At 34.2% G+C, this 12,422-nt stretch overlaps 1 protein-coding gene across 5 annotated transcripts in view; it reads right to left on the reverse strand.

Annotated features, from left to right (window-relative positions):
* cpx (synaptic transmission protein complexin) overlaps positions 1-9,996 on the reverse strand; it is a 100,066-nt gene extending 90,070 nt beyond the window's left edge. Inside the window, exon 1 of one of the 5 annotated variants that reach the window (XM_081979123.1) lies at positions 9,772-9,996. The gene's annotated coding sequence lies outside the window, so the exon portion shown is untranslated. Of the gene's footprint in view, positions 1-5,785; positions 6,020-9,771 lie in introns of those variants that run through there. The other 4 variants (XM_081979120.1, XM_081979124.1, XM_081979121.1 and 1 more) reach the window with 4 other exon arrangements.
* Between the last annotated feature and the right edge of the window lie 2,426 nt (positions 9,997-12,422).

Here is a 12,422-nt window from a genome sequence, read left to right on the forward strand (position 1 = left end):
CATCCGGCTTTACCATTAAACCAATCAAATTGATTATTTAGTTTGAATTTGGAACATGAAACCGATTAATGCACTTAACAGCTTTTGTCAAACGTATACGCAATTCGGATTTGTGCACGCATCCAAGTGTCGAAGTTTAATTTATCCCATGTTCAGTCAGTTGCCATGTTAAAACGATTACAAAACTAAATTTCGATCACGTCGGAATTTTGGTAGATTATTGGTGTATCAGATCTGGTAACAGATCATTGATCAACAGTTTGTGTAGTATGTAAATGGAGAGCGAACGATCGAATTGCCACTTCTGATCTATTAACGCAATCGATAACAAATTATAAATTAAACCAAGGAAAAATATTGAGTTCCGATTATTTTTACCTGAGCGAATTAGCCAATTTGTGGAGTTAGCCATCCAAAGGAAATAAACGATACAATTGAGTGTGTCGGGCAGGTCAATATCGGTAATACAGTAAATAACGACGTGACCAGAACACAATTTCTGCGAGAATCAGGAGGGAAAATGTTCTTTTACTTGCCGGAAGTGGATGAGGACTTCAATTTATGAACTGAACGCTTCTAAACTAATACAATATACAACACGATCATAATTTAAAACTGTATGATTGTAAACTGTCGTGTTAAAATTTCCTTCCCGATAAACGTGAGGAAACACTCTTCGACGAAAACATTTCCCAGCGGAGTTTGTGGAAAAGAGGTTTTCATTGAGAGTTTTCCATTGCACTTTGCATACCGCACACCGCCCATCTGCGGAATTAAAAAGATTTTAATTTAGATTGCAGGCGGAGACGCATTTTACTTCCCGAAACGGATGCGCCTTTCAACGCGTTATTACATTGTCCATTCAGTTTTGCGTTTTACCTATTGTGAAACGGGACTGTCAAAATACGTCCTCGTTTATGCGACGGTTTTAAAACAATATTCTCTTTAAAATGTGACCTAAATTCGGGATTATTTCGGGTTGTATCGGGGGTAGTAAATAACCGATGTGGCCGCAGACTGAATCCGGCTGTCTGCACCATTCCAGCGATAGTAAATCGACAAACCGAACAAAAGGAAAATTTGATTTCTTTCATTCTTTCGGTTCCCTGCTTCGACTGATTGGTGTCTCCCAATGGTCGAAGCCAATTCGATATTTTGATTGATTTTGTATATAGATAAGTCAATATAGAAAACAGTATGATACAAATTTGTTTGTGTGTAACGCAATTCTTCGCTATATGACACACCAATTTTTTAAGTTAAGTTAAGTAAAAACAATCAACTAAACACACTCATTGCATAAACTGCATCTAAATCGAAATTCAAGCTGATAAATCAACAATCAAAGCCATTTCGAGATAATAAAATTGTTCATTGCTTTAATCAAACTGGTATTCCATTTGCTGGCGTTACTTTGCTTTCTGCGAATAGGCAAAACGGGCACATACCGTTCATATTGCGTTTTGGATATTAAATCAATCCGATGTGCAAAGTTAGCTTTAATTTAACCTATTTAGACAGATAAATGCGTGGTTTAGAAATAGTACTCCGCTCGTTAAACACTAAGGGTAATAGACATTTTGCCGAAACAAAAACAATAATTGAGCAGGAAATCCAAGAGCAAACTGCATAATGTCTTAGGTCAGGGAACTAATTAAGGGTTGCACTGAACACTGAATAAATTAGGGTAATTTATATTCATAAGTTAGATAAATGACTTGCCTTGAACGTCTTTGTTCGTCTTTAAAAGTGAGCGACCAAATAATGGAAACAATGGCAAAAGTAATCTCAGAACACGAACATTTTACTCCAGTTTTAATTGGTACAGGAACTTTTCTAACCATAATTTCTGGCTTTTACGTGTAGAAAATAAACTGAAACCAGACCAGCACACGACCGAAAGACGTTGTCATAATTTAAATAAACGACTTTCTTTTCCTAAACAAATATCCAGCCCGGGAACGACATGAAAAATATTTAATCATTAAGTAGACGGAAAGCGAATCAGTCTTGAAGTTTAATAAAACGGCAACGAAGAACAAATGACCGCAGTAAATAACGGCAGAAAGCCAAATAAAGATGTTTGCTGTTTAAATTTATAGAACGAGCTGGACAATTGCCCACCCTACTTTATGAAGTACAACGGGAGAATTTTTAAAACGAGGAAAATTGTTGAAACTGATGCTCATAATAATAAATAGTAATTTTTGTCAAGTAATGTCTTAAATTAAGTTATTTTAATAGAAAGTCTATAAGTGCAGTAACTGTGTAAATCAGTACAGTTTGTGATGGGTCAAGAAAAAGCTGAAAGCTGCTTTTTTTGACCAATCACAAACTATAAACAGTGACAGATTTAAACAAAAATTGTCCAATTAGAGCTGCTTAGTTCAATGACATTATTGATTTTAAACAAGCCACTTGAGACTATAACGTTAACAGCAGGACAATTTATAACCGTATAGTCTTCGTATCTTTGAATTTGCATATTCCGGTAGTAAATTCACAATACATATCCGTTTTGCGCGAGGCTAAGGGGCTTTTGTTTTAGTTGACGGGCTTATATAGAGCCGGTAAGATAGAGCGTGACTATATGCCGCCCGCCATGTAGACTAGGCTCTAGTTTTAGAGCCGGTCTAATTTATACCAGAATAAAGCCCGTTTAATTCTTTCAGAATTACATTTCACACGTTGTTTGTCCCAAAAACAGACACTATACTGATAGTAGTTGAATTCTTAAATGTACAATGTTGAAGCAGCAATTAACCTGCAGCTTTAAAGGGTCGTTAACCAAAATTCTAACGTAAAAGTAAACAGACAGTCGAGTAACGCAAACAAACTTAAACAGATGAATCATATCCACTTTAACTTTCATTATGCTACGTTAAATTTAATTTCCTAATTCAGATAAAAGCTAAGCTAACCGCAGCGTCTTCATTAAATGTTGAGAATTTCGCAGAGCCGACTACTTTAATGAGAGGTCCGGGTTTCAAATGCATTAAGAAGCCACTTTGCATTACCAAAACGCTTTTCTAGAATAAAGCAGTAATTAACTTTTGGATTTGCTTTTGTATATGTTGCAGAGAACATTAAGTAAAACGGTCTTTATCCCTTCGAAATGGCATTTTTACACGAACCAGAATCTATGGGTAAAAATTCTGTAATTAAAAGGAGGGTAGAATAACGACCGACCAAAATTTAATACGCTTCATTAAAGCAGCAACCTATAATACATACATCAGAGACTTTCGAACAAGTTTATAATGGAACTGGGCCTCTTATCAGCGATCCCCGTTTCCCAATTCCAATATATTTGATAAGTTCCGAAGTCAAACACATCAGGAAGGCTTGTTAAGCGACGCTCTAAATCGTGGTATTGTCCCAACTTTAAATGGCCCAACTTGAGATTTTGATGTTTTATTGGGTATCTGAACGGTTTTAGTTATTTTAGTGTATGTAGTTAGAAATGCCTAATAAAAATGTTGACTAAATGATTAGCTCAAAATATGTACAAGTATACCAATTGATAGATTTTTTAACGCATGAAGTGCTTTTAAGCATTTTTTGAGTTGGAACTGTGGATATTTGAAAACATAGGCGAGTTTAAAGTTAAAAGTGCAATTTTGGCAGTTTTTTTGTCTGCTCCAGGAGGGTTTCAATGCACAGCAAAGGGCATGTTTATACCAAAGGACCTTAAATTAGGTGAAATAAGTACAAAGAAAGCACTTTAAAATTTTTAATTTTTCTAAAATTTTGAAAGAATGTGGGGGTATTAGGGATCTTTGAGTTTTGTATTTGCGTAAAATGCAGTTCAAGTACTTTCAAAAATTTAAACTCCAGGTAAGTGTCTATCAGAATAGTATTTATGCGTAGTAGCCATAGCATTATAGCTAACAATCAACGAACGGAACATTTGTCTACCTTAAAGGTTTTTGAAAAATCTTATTACCCTATCAATTTTATCATCATAATCTCCACCTTTCTCCGTAAATTTTTATTATCCCCGTGAATGAAAAATCGTCAAAATATTTTCGGTAAGTTACGCAATGCGTGTCACCCCTCCTAAGTGTCACAGGGAATCAACGTTCCGCCGAGTAAAAGATTTCGGGGCAAATAACATCATCACTGGAAGGTTTTTCTGGAATTTACAATTCTGATTCGACGGTTGATTGATGATAGTTTTTACCCACTTAAAAAAGGTTTATCCAGGGGAAATATGGTAAACCAAGCATTTAGATCACAAAAAATTTGGGGGATTTACTCACATTTCCAATTTGTAACGATTCACGATGCGTTTGCACGCAGTTTTTTGCGATAACAATAAACATACAAACAAATATTAACACAATTAATTTCAGTCCGCCTCCCCTTTCATATTTACTTGGATTCAGTGCAATCCAATTACTATCAGAAAATCGTGTTTTATATTAAGTCCCAGTTATTTAACGTTATTACTCGATCGATACTACAAGTTCTCCACTTAAATGGAACAGACAGATTCTCTGTAATTAAGTGTATTAGACTTGGTGCTCTCTTGCTTAATTAATATTAAATTTACGCCCGTTTCAAGACTGAATCATCAGATTTAGATCATTTAAACGAGAAAGGCAGTCAATTTAGGACTGAATTTATGATAGAAAGTTTTTTTGTTCCTAGAGCCAAAATCAGAAAACTTTACAACCGAATGTATCCACAGGGAATATGCGGTGGAACATATAAGTTTTTGTCTTTAGTACAACACGACCGTCGATGATGTCGATATCAGTAATTTCCCTTGAGTAAATACGCGAATAAGCTCCCCCTGAGCTGATAATTAATGCATAACATTTTATAATCTTCTTATGGGTGTGTGTTATTCTTATGACGTATTGTTTAATAAGAACCCTAATGCCGTCGCTGTGTACACATAGAATATTGTAAATTCTTGTAAGTTCGGAAACAAAGCACTACATAAATTCATGTTTAAGGCTGAAGCGAGCAGATGCTACCGAAAACTCAAAACGGTTACAGCTTACTTGCTTTTACTATTGTACTTCTAAGGCAAATTGAAAATATAAATCTTGCATGGGATTACGCCACTGCAAGCGCTCCGAAACGGCCAATTCTAAATATTTCAGTTATGTTATTGACTGAACGATAAACTTACAATAGATACGCGACTAAAGCGAGTACATATTTAACTATTTGTATGTACAGTTACACCAAATTGAATTTTCCAAGCAAGAGTATTTCAACCGGGTATATTGCGATCTAATGTTGTTCCACTGTTTAAACATTCCTGATGTACTGGTGGACTCACTTTTCCAATATTGTTTATACTTCCTGCAAGAAATTTGTAATTTTTACAGTCTGTCATAGTTACGGTCACAGTGACGTCACAAATCATTAAGTCATTAAACTTTTGTAGTAATTATAAAAAAAGTCTAATTTACAACTTGTATGTACCACTTAAGAACAACCCTTGCATTGACTTATATAAGTGCAAACAAAATATTAACTTAAGCTGGTAAGTATATTGTATAATCTATTCTAGTTGACTCATTATTATAACTGTTAATCAGTGGTTAATGATTCTTGTTTTAATGTTTTCCTTAGTTTTACTCACGGTTTAATACACATTACAACATAACATCAAAAAATACCACAACAGACACGCTACATCAGAGTGTTTGAATCGAAAATTCAGGAAGTTGAGTAAATCTAAGCAATCCAAACAATACAATATCAGGGACAGCCATAAATAAATTTATCATCAATGCAGAAATAAATTATAAACACACACACTCACCTTGACTGTCGGTTATATTATTATCAGTCTGTGAGAACGTATAGATTTCCAACAAATTGCACTGCAGAAAGGTATATTTAGCAAACAAACGTTTTCGATTCACTTTACAACAAATAACCCCGGGATTTCCTTCTAATTTGAGCACAACAACACACCAAGACAATTATTTACAGAAACCAAACTCGACTGTGGTTTATAATACCAGCTCGTGTGTTTTATCAGTTGCCGTTACTTGATAATTCACTATCCCATCGATACAGGAAACAAATTACCGAACGAGTCAGGTGGTTACGATTAGATTTTTTTTTGCAAATTTTAATTTAAGTTGCAAATGACCACACGGTGACTAAAAAGTTGAATTTTTGGTCAAATATGCATGATGAACAGTGTTAAAAATGAGTTGAACAGGGTGGACAATGTCAGTTTTGGACAAATATTAGGGATTTCTCACTACATTCTCTATGATCAGGATTTTTAAACAAAAATGTGATGTTTATCTAAAAAATTTGATTGTTTTTTTTTCACCATTGTAGTGGCGTTGGTACGTCCTTTTTTATTTTGAAAATAATTGGGAGATTTAATTTTTTTAGGTTTTTATTAGGATCGTTGTTTTTCTTAGATATATTTAAAGAAAGCCCTGATAAAGATCCAGAAAAACAGTATCAAATGGAAATTACAAAAATATTTGACACTGTGTTAGATGGTGGTTTTGCGACAAATCAAAAATTGTTGGAACAGTCACGTAATTTTCGCAACTCAATTTGCATTTATTTGACTTTTCAGGAGGGATAGTGAATATGCATTCATATGTCAATAGGCAACTGTCAAATGATGAAGTTTTTAAGTATCATTTGTTAACAGCTTGGTGACTACTATTTTAACTACTTTTTAACATCAATTGTATAATTTTTTAGGGTCACGTGACTGCTTCATTTATTTTTAATTTTGACAGTCCAAATTTGCCGTTTCAGACCATTTTCAAGTTCAAAACTGTATTTATTCTGGTCACGTGACTATTTTTTGAACATTTTTTTATCCTGTTGACATTTGGTCTTTGAGAGACAAACTTTGACAGATTTGACCCATGAGAGAATTTTCAAGGACAAATCTGCGGTTAGGGGACGGTTTTAAGGATTTTTAAACACAATTAAAACTGACAGTTTGACAGAATTCAGCCCTGTCAGGTGTAAAATGTCAATAATATTAATATTGGACATGTTTGATTTTAAAGCCAGTAAAAATTTTAAAAAAATTGGTGTCAACTGCAACTTACTCTGACGTTAACCATATTGTTACAATACAACTGTGGTAAGCTTGAGAACGATCACGTGACTATGACAATTCATCATACGAGCTTGGGTAATCAATCACGTGACCTTCTTAAAAAGAAAGCATTAATAGTGGTCAGGTGGTTAATATACATGGTGTTAGGTTTGAATTAAGAAAGTTGGTATACTTTGTGACTGACCCTGTATACTTGCACACCCCATTTTATATTTTTAACAATATAAAGAGAAAAATTAAATTAGTAGTTTTCGAGCTACTTGCAATATTTCAGACTTTTTGGACACCCTGTATAACTGTAGTAATGTTCTACTTCTATAATTTACGATAGATAAGATAAGTTTACTTACGGCAGTTTTTACGCATTCCAACAAAGAACCTCTGCCAAACCCTAATAGTGTACTTTTACGATCCAGGTTTTCACCAAGAAATTTCTCCAGCCCTTAAATATATACGAGCAGGGCGGGTTCAGAGAATTCGCCTGGATATAATAAAATACGATGGCAATTTACTTTAGGTGCGCATAAAAAATGTACACGGAATTGAATACCACCTGTCTTTGCTAGATATATGCCTGAATGTAAAAGCATAATTTTGGTATGAACAAATTCGCTCTGAAACTCATTTTTACAACATAATTCTTTATTGAAAAACTCCAAAAATAATACTGATGATAATGTAGATAACTTGATATGAAACCAACTAAAATATGTACTTTATTAAAAAGTTAAACGCAACTCCATTTAAAATTCGGGCACAAAGGCGGTAATTTGCCCTGTCTGTATTTGACCTAAAATAGTTCGCCGTCTCCTTTATAATTTAAAGCAGTTGAACTTTCTCACTTTCGTAGATGTTATTGATTAGGGCTCTTGCCAACTGCCTTATATAAGGGCTCGTTAAAAGCGACGACAGTTGTATGGCAATGGGAACTTTTTTGTTAACTTACTGCTGCTGGCGGCCCTTTCTCGAGCGTTCCTTTAATGTGGTCAAACTTCAGCCAGTATCAAAGTTTATGAGAAAAAATTGTACCAACGTGACTGTACTGTGTAACCAGGACACTAAAAGAAAAAACAATAAAAATCCACTGTTATTAAGGGTTCATAAATCATCAAGTAAAAACAGACCCAACAAAGAACCATTACACATCCTATCCCTAGTGCATTCTCTCTTTGTATATTTTTAGAGTGAATCCCAAAAGGGGGGCCCAGTTCTTGTTAAAGAAGTTGTGTAATAAAAGAACCCGGCGAGGGGTCACGGTTTTATGACGCCGAAGAAAGACCAAATATCACTTGGAAAAGGCTTTTCCAGAAAAATCCCTTTTCCTCCATAATAATAAACGTGCCTTGCTGTGACGTACCAATGAAAATGTTTCTTTTGATGGTATTCGTAGTTTGTGTTTTTGACCAATCACAAACAAAAGTGGTAAGTATCCGGCCGACCCAAATTCCTATCGTCTGTCGTTTATCGATCACAATAAAAGGCGGTTATAAATAAATCGCATGCTTAAAACACGATATCCAAAATAAGACGTTCTAGTTCACACGAAACCCTTCGTGGCCCATTATCTGTTTTTACAAAATTCTGATCGTGAAAGTGGCCAATTTTATGTTTTTCAACCTATTTTTTTTCAAGAATTTCCACACCTCCATCAATCCTTATGTTTGTCTGATCGAAAAGAAAAAAGATTTATCATTTTTAATAATGAGTTTAACTATTAAAAAAATCTATTTTATAACCATCCAAGAATATGACACTAATTTTATTTCAGAATAATTTTATATAATTATATTATTATACGTTTATAAAAATTCTGTTTGAATGAGTCAGGTAAGTAAATCGATACTTCCGTTCATTTGACAATCTGGAGTACGTTTCCTGGACAAATGGTCACGTGATCGTTTCATTTACTTCTTGTATGATCTCAGCATTATACTGTCCAGTTTTTTCCGTTACTTACGTACCTACTACATCTCAATCACTAACTTTCAGTATTCCAATGCTATTGATTAATATAAGTATATAGTTATGAAAACTTTTTTATTTAAGGGCGTATTTAAAGGCGTCCTAGGCTAGATTTTAATTTGACTGTGACATTTTTCACATGATCTGTCACAGTCAAATTACAACTTAGTCTAGGTGAACCCCAAAATTGCTTTTTTCTGTCAGAATTTAACTGAGCAGAATAAAAAAACAATCTTATTTAATATGATATACTAACTCTTGTTATGTGGAAGTCATATTACATCTACAATGAATAAGCCTCAATAAGTATATAATTTTTCCGTTATTTTAATTTATACACTCATTTATTGACATAAGCAATTTAGCACATGCGCGCTAAACACTATGGTGACATTTTGGCGCCCTCTAGTAACGCGATGTCAAATGTCAAAAACTGTAAGTCTGTAAAGTGTCTTAAATTTAACGGTTTTATTTAAAAATTTGGTTTATGGTTTACTGGCAGTTAAAAAGAACACCGATTAATTTTTGAATGTTGTGCAGTATGTGTGAACTTACTTAAAATAAGCCTCACTAGCGTGAAAAATTAAAAATATAGGTGTCGTATAGAGTTAGGTTATGCACCTGAAACTTTTAGCCTCCCCCCGTTAACCTGAAACGGATTCCAACACGACTAAAAGCTGAAACATTCTACAATATAAAGGTAGAGAAAGTGAGCTAAATATGGAAATACTTGAGCTTACCTAGAAAAAGCCCCTGGTCGGAAAAAAGTCAGCCGTTCGGGATTTAAACTCCAACCACCCTGACAGAAACACGTTAGCCAACTTATTGGCACGAAACAACCGACAACGTGAATATCCAAAAACCCACTGCGCATATTCTGGATATTCTGCCACACGATATAGGGGGACAGAGATCGGCGAAATTCCTGGTCTAAGGGTCGATTTCCGCCGGTTCCAGCCAGTCTGGAAATTACCGCGGGCGCCCTCTGACGGCCCTAAAAATCACCACGTTGACGTGCGTTTCGAATCGATTGGCGTGCGACTTCTAATTATTTGACTTTTTCCAAATAAATGATCCATAAATTATCGCGTTTTCCTGTTTTCTCCGGTTTTCCTGCGGACACGAACGACGCTCGACGCTTTTGTGTGTTGCCCACTAATTTTTGGGGTCACGTTCGAAATTGAAGGAAAATTAAAAACTTTATCAGATTTATGAATCAATTCTACTCATGATTTACTGAATTATTAACAAAATTACTGATGTTGTATTGCTAATACTGGCTATTGAAGGTAAAATGCCAGAGCGGATAGCAAATCATATGACAGTTTAGTGAAATTGATAAAAAAGCTACAACCTTTTTTGTCAAAAGTGCAATTATGTGAGTTTTTTATTTTGCTTCAGAAAAGTTTAAATGCACATTATACGAAAGAACCTTAAATTAGGTGAAATAAGCACTTAAAGGCAGCATTCGTTTTCACGCTCCATGGAGCGAACAGAACTTTTTTGATGTCACGATGACGTAATTTGACAATTAGTCAGATTTTGGTTTTGTCAAATTACGTCATTGTGACGTCAAAAACTTGGAAACCTTTAAAAAATGCATAAAAAAATGTAATTTTTTGTCAAATTCTATTTTTTTTTTATTTTGGTCCCAAACCGTTCCAATGCACAGCAAAGGGGATTTTTATACCAAAGAACCTTAAATTAGGTGAAATAAGCACTTTAAACATTTAGAAAGTAAGCGCTTGTGATGTCACCATCTTACAGAATAATACCCTTTGACATGTGTCATGGTTGAACCTATTGCTCTTCTAGATTACAATTTGTGTACAATTACTTTTCATGATTTGTCATCAAATGAATCAATTTTCAAACGTGTTGGACACTACTACTGTTAAATTACCACACACTTCACAAAGCTTTTAATAAACTTTCCAAGTTGAAATCCTTTCAAGTTCAATCTCCAAGTTGTTCACCAAAATACGTGAAATTCCCTGGGGAATAAAATACAAGCTACAATCTAGCGTCTAGATAGATAGTTTCGAAAAAAAAAAACCAAATCGAATCCGGTAAAGCGTTAAATTGCCCCAATGGCCACTTTGATGATCTATTTAGAGCGGAATTGGATAAGAACAATCTATTTATCTACTTACCAAGATAAAATTCACTTTTGGAATAAATAGGAATCACTCTGTAACATTTATAAACGCAGGAATAGCTACTCATCTAAACTAACACTTCCTTAAGTGTCAAATACAGGCGGTGACCCATCCATTTGCAGGGGGTCAAGTATTAATTTAGTCGTTAGTTTTATGGGCAAAATTGTGTTGATTCGCGCTAGATAAATCACCTCAGTTTGGATGCATCATGAATATAATTTTACAGGCTAATGAAGCGCTATTGAAATTATTATTTGTAAAACATTCTCGACTTCTCTCTCAAAATGTGGGTCACGGAGAAAACCCGCAGTTGTGCCTGTAATTACACATGATATTATTCGTATTTTATTCACGTATCGAATCAACATCATAATAATTATTAATTTATCAGCAAACAGCATTTTCAATTTACCTAGTATAAAAGCGAAAATGCAAAATTGCTAAGTCGTTAAGTTAATTACCCTAGTCTTCGGCGGAAAGAAAGCCAAACTGTCCAAAAATGTTATTTATACGTTTCTACCCGAGTAAGGCCATTAACTCATTAATTATTACTAACGCTTCTTTTGGAAATATTCGAGCACCATTTCCTTTTTAAAAATTTAGGGCGTCTAAACTTCGTTTTCCTATTCGTGTTTAAATCAAAAAGTTAAAACACTTTCGCTCAAATTGATTTATTTAAATGGCTACCTGGCTGCTTATGCAAATTTCCTTTATTTTATGGCAACGTCGAAAACAAGCAAAATTAGCATGTAAATGGCTACAATTTGAAACGACTTGGATGTTTTAAAGTTGACGCTTAAATACGAGCGAAGAAACAAAGACGGATTATTGTATAATTTTTTTTTTCAATCGCGTGTCACTGAAACTGAACAAACTAGTGCATCAGTGTTATTATTAGTAACGAAAATGTCACTTTTAACTAGCAATAAATAGTAAAAACAACTACAAGAGGACAAATTTTGATTAATATGGATTTTAAATTAAAAACGCTTCCAAGTCAACTGAAAACTTCTCTACCAAATTTTATTTTCTTCGAGAATGTAGTCCAAGTAGAAAAAAAAACAAGTTTGGCTTCAATTATATTATTGAAGCTACTTGCTTTAGAAGTAATTGAAACCAAACTTGTGTTTTCTAAAACAGAAATTTTGTTTAAAATTGGTATCATCTCAAGGTTTTTGGATGAATACTTTGTTAACGGATTCTTATACAGCGTGTTAAATGTTGTTTGATTT

Source organism: Ips typographus, linkage group LG4 (genome assembly GCF_016097725.1).
Source record: "Ips typographus isolate SLU linkage group LG4, UJ_Ityp_2.0, whole genome shotgun sequence".
NCBI classification, from domain to species: Eukaryota; Metazoa; Arthropoda; class Insecta; order Coleoptera; family Curculionidae; genus Ips; species Ips typographus.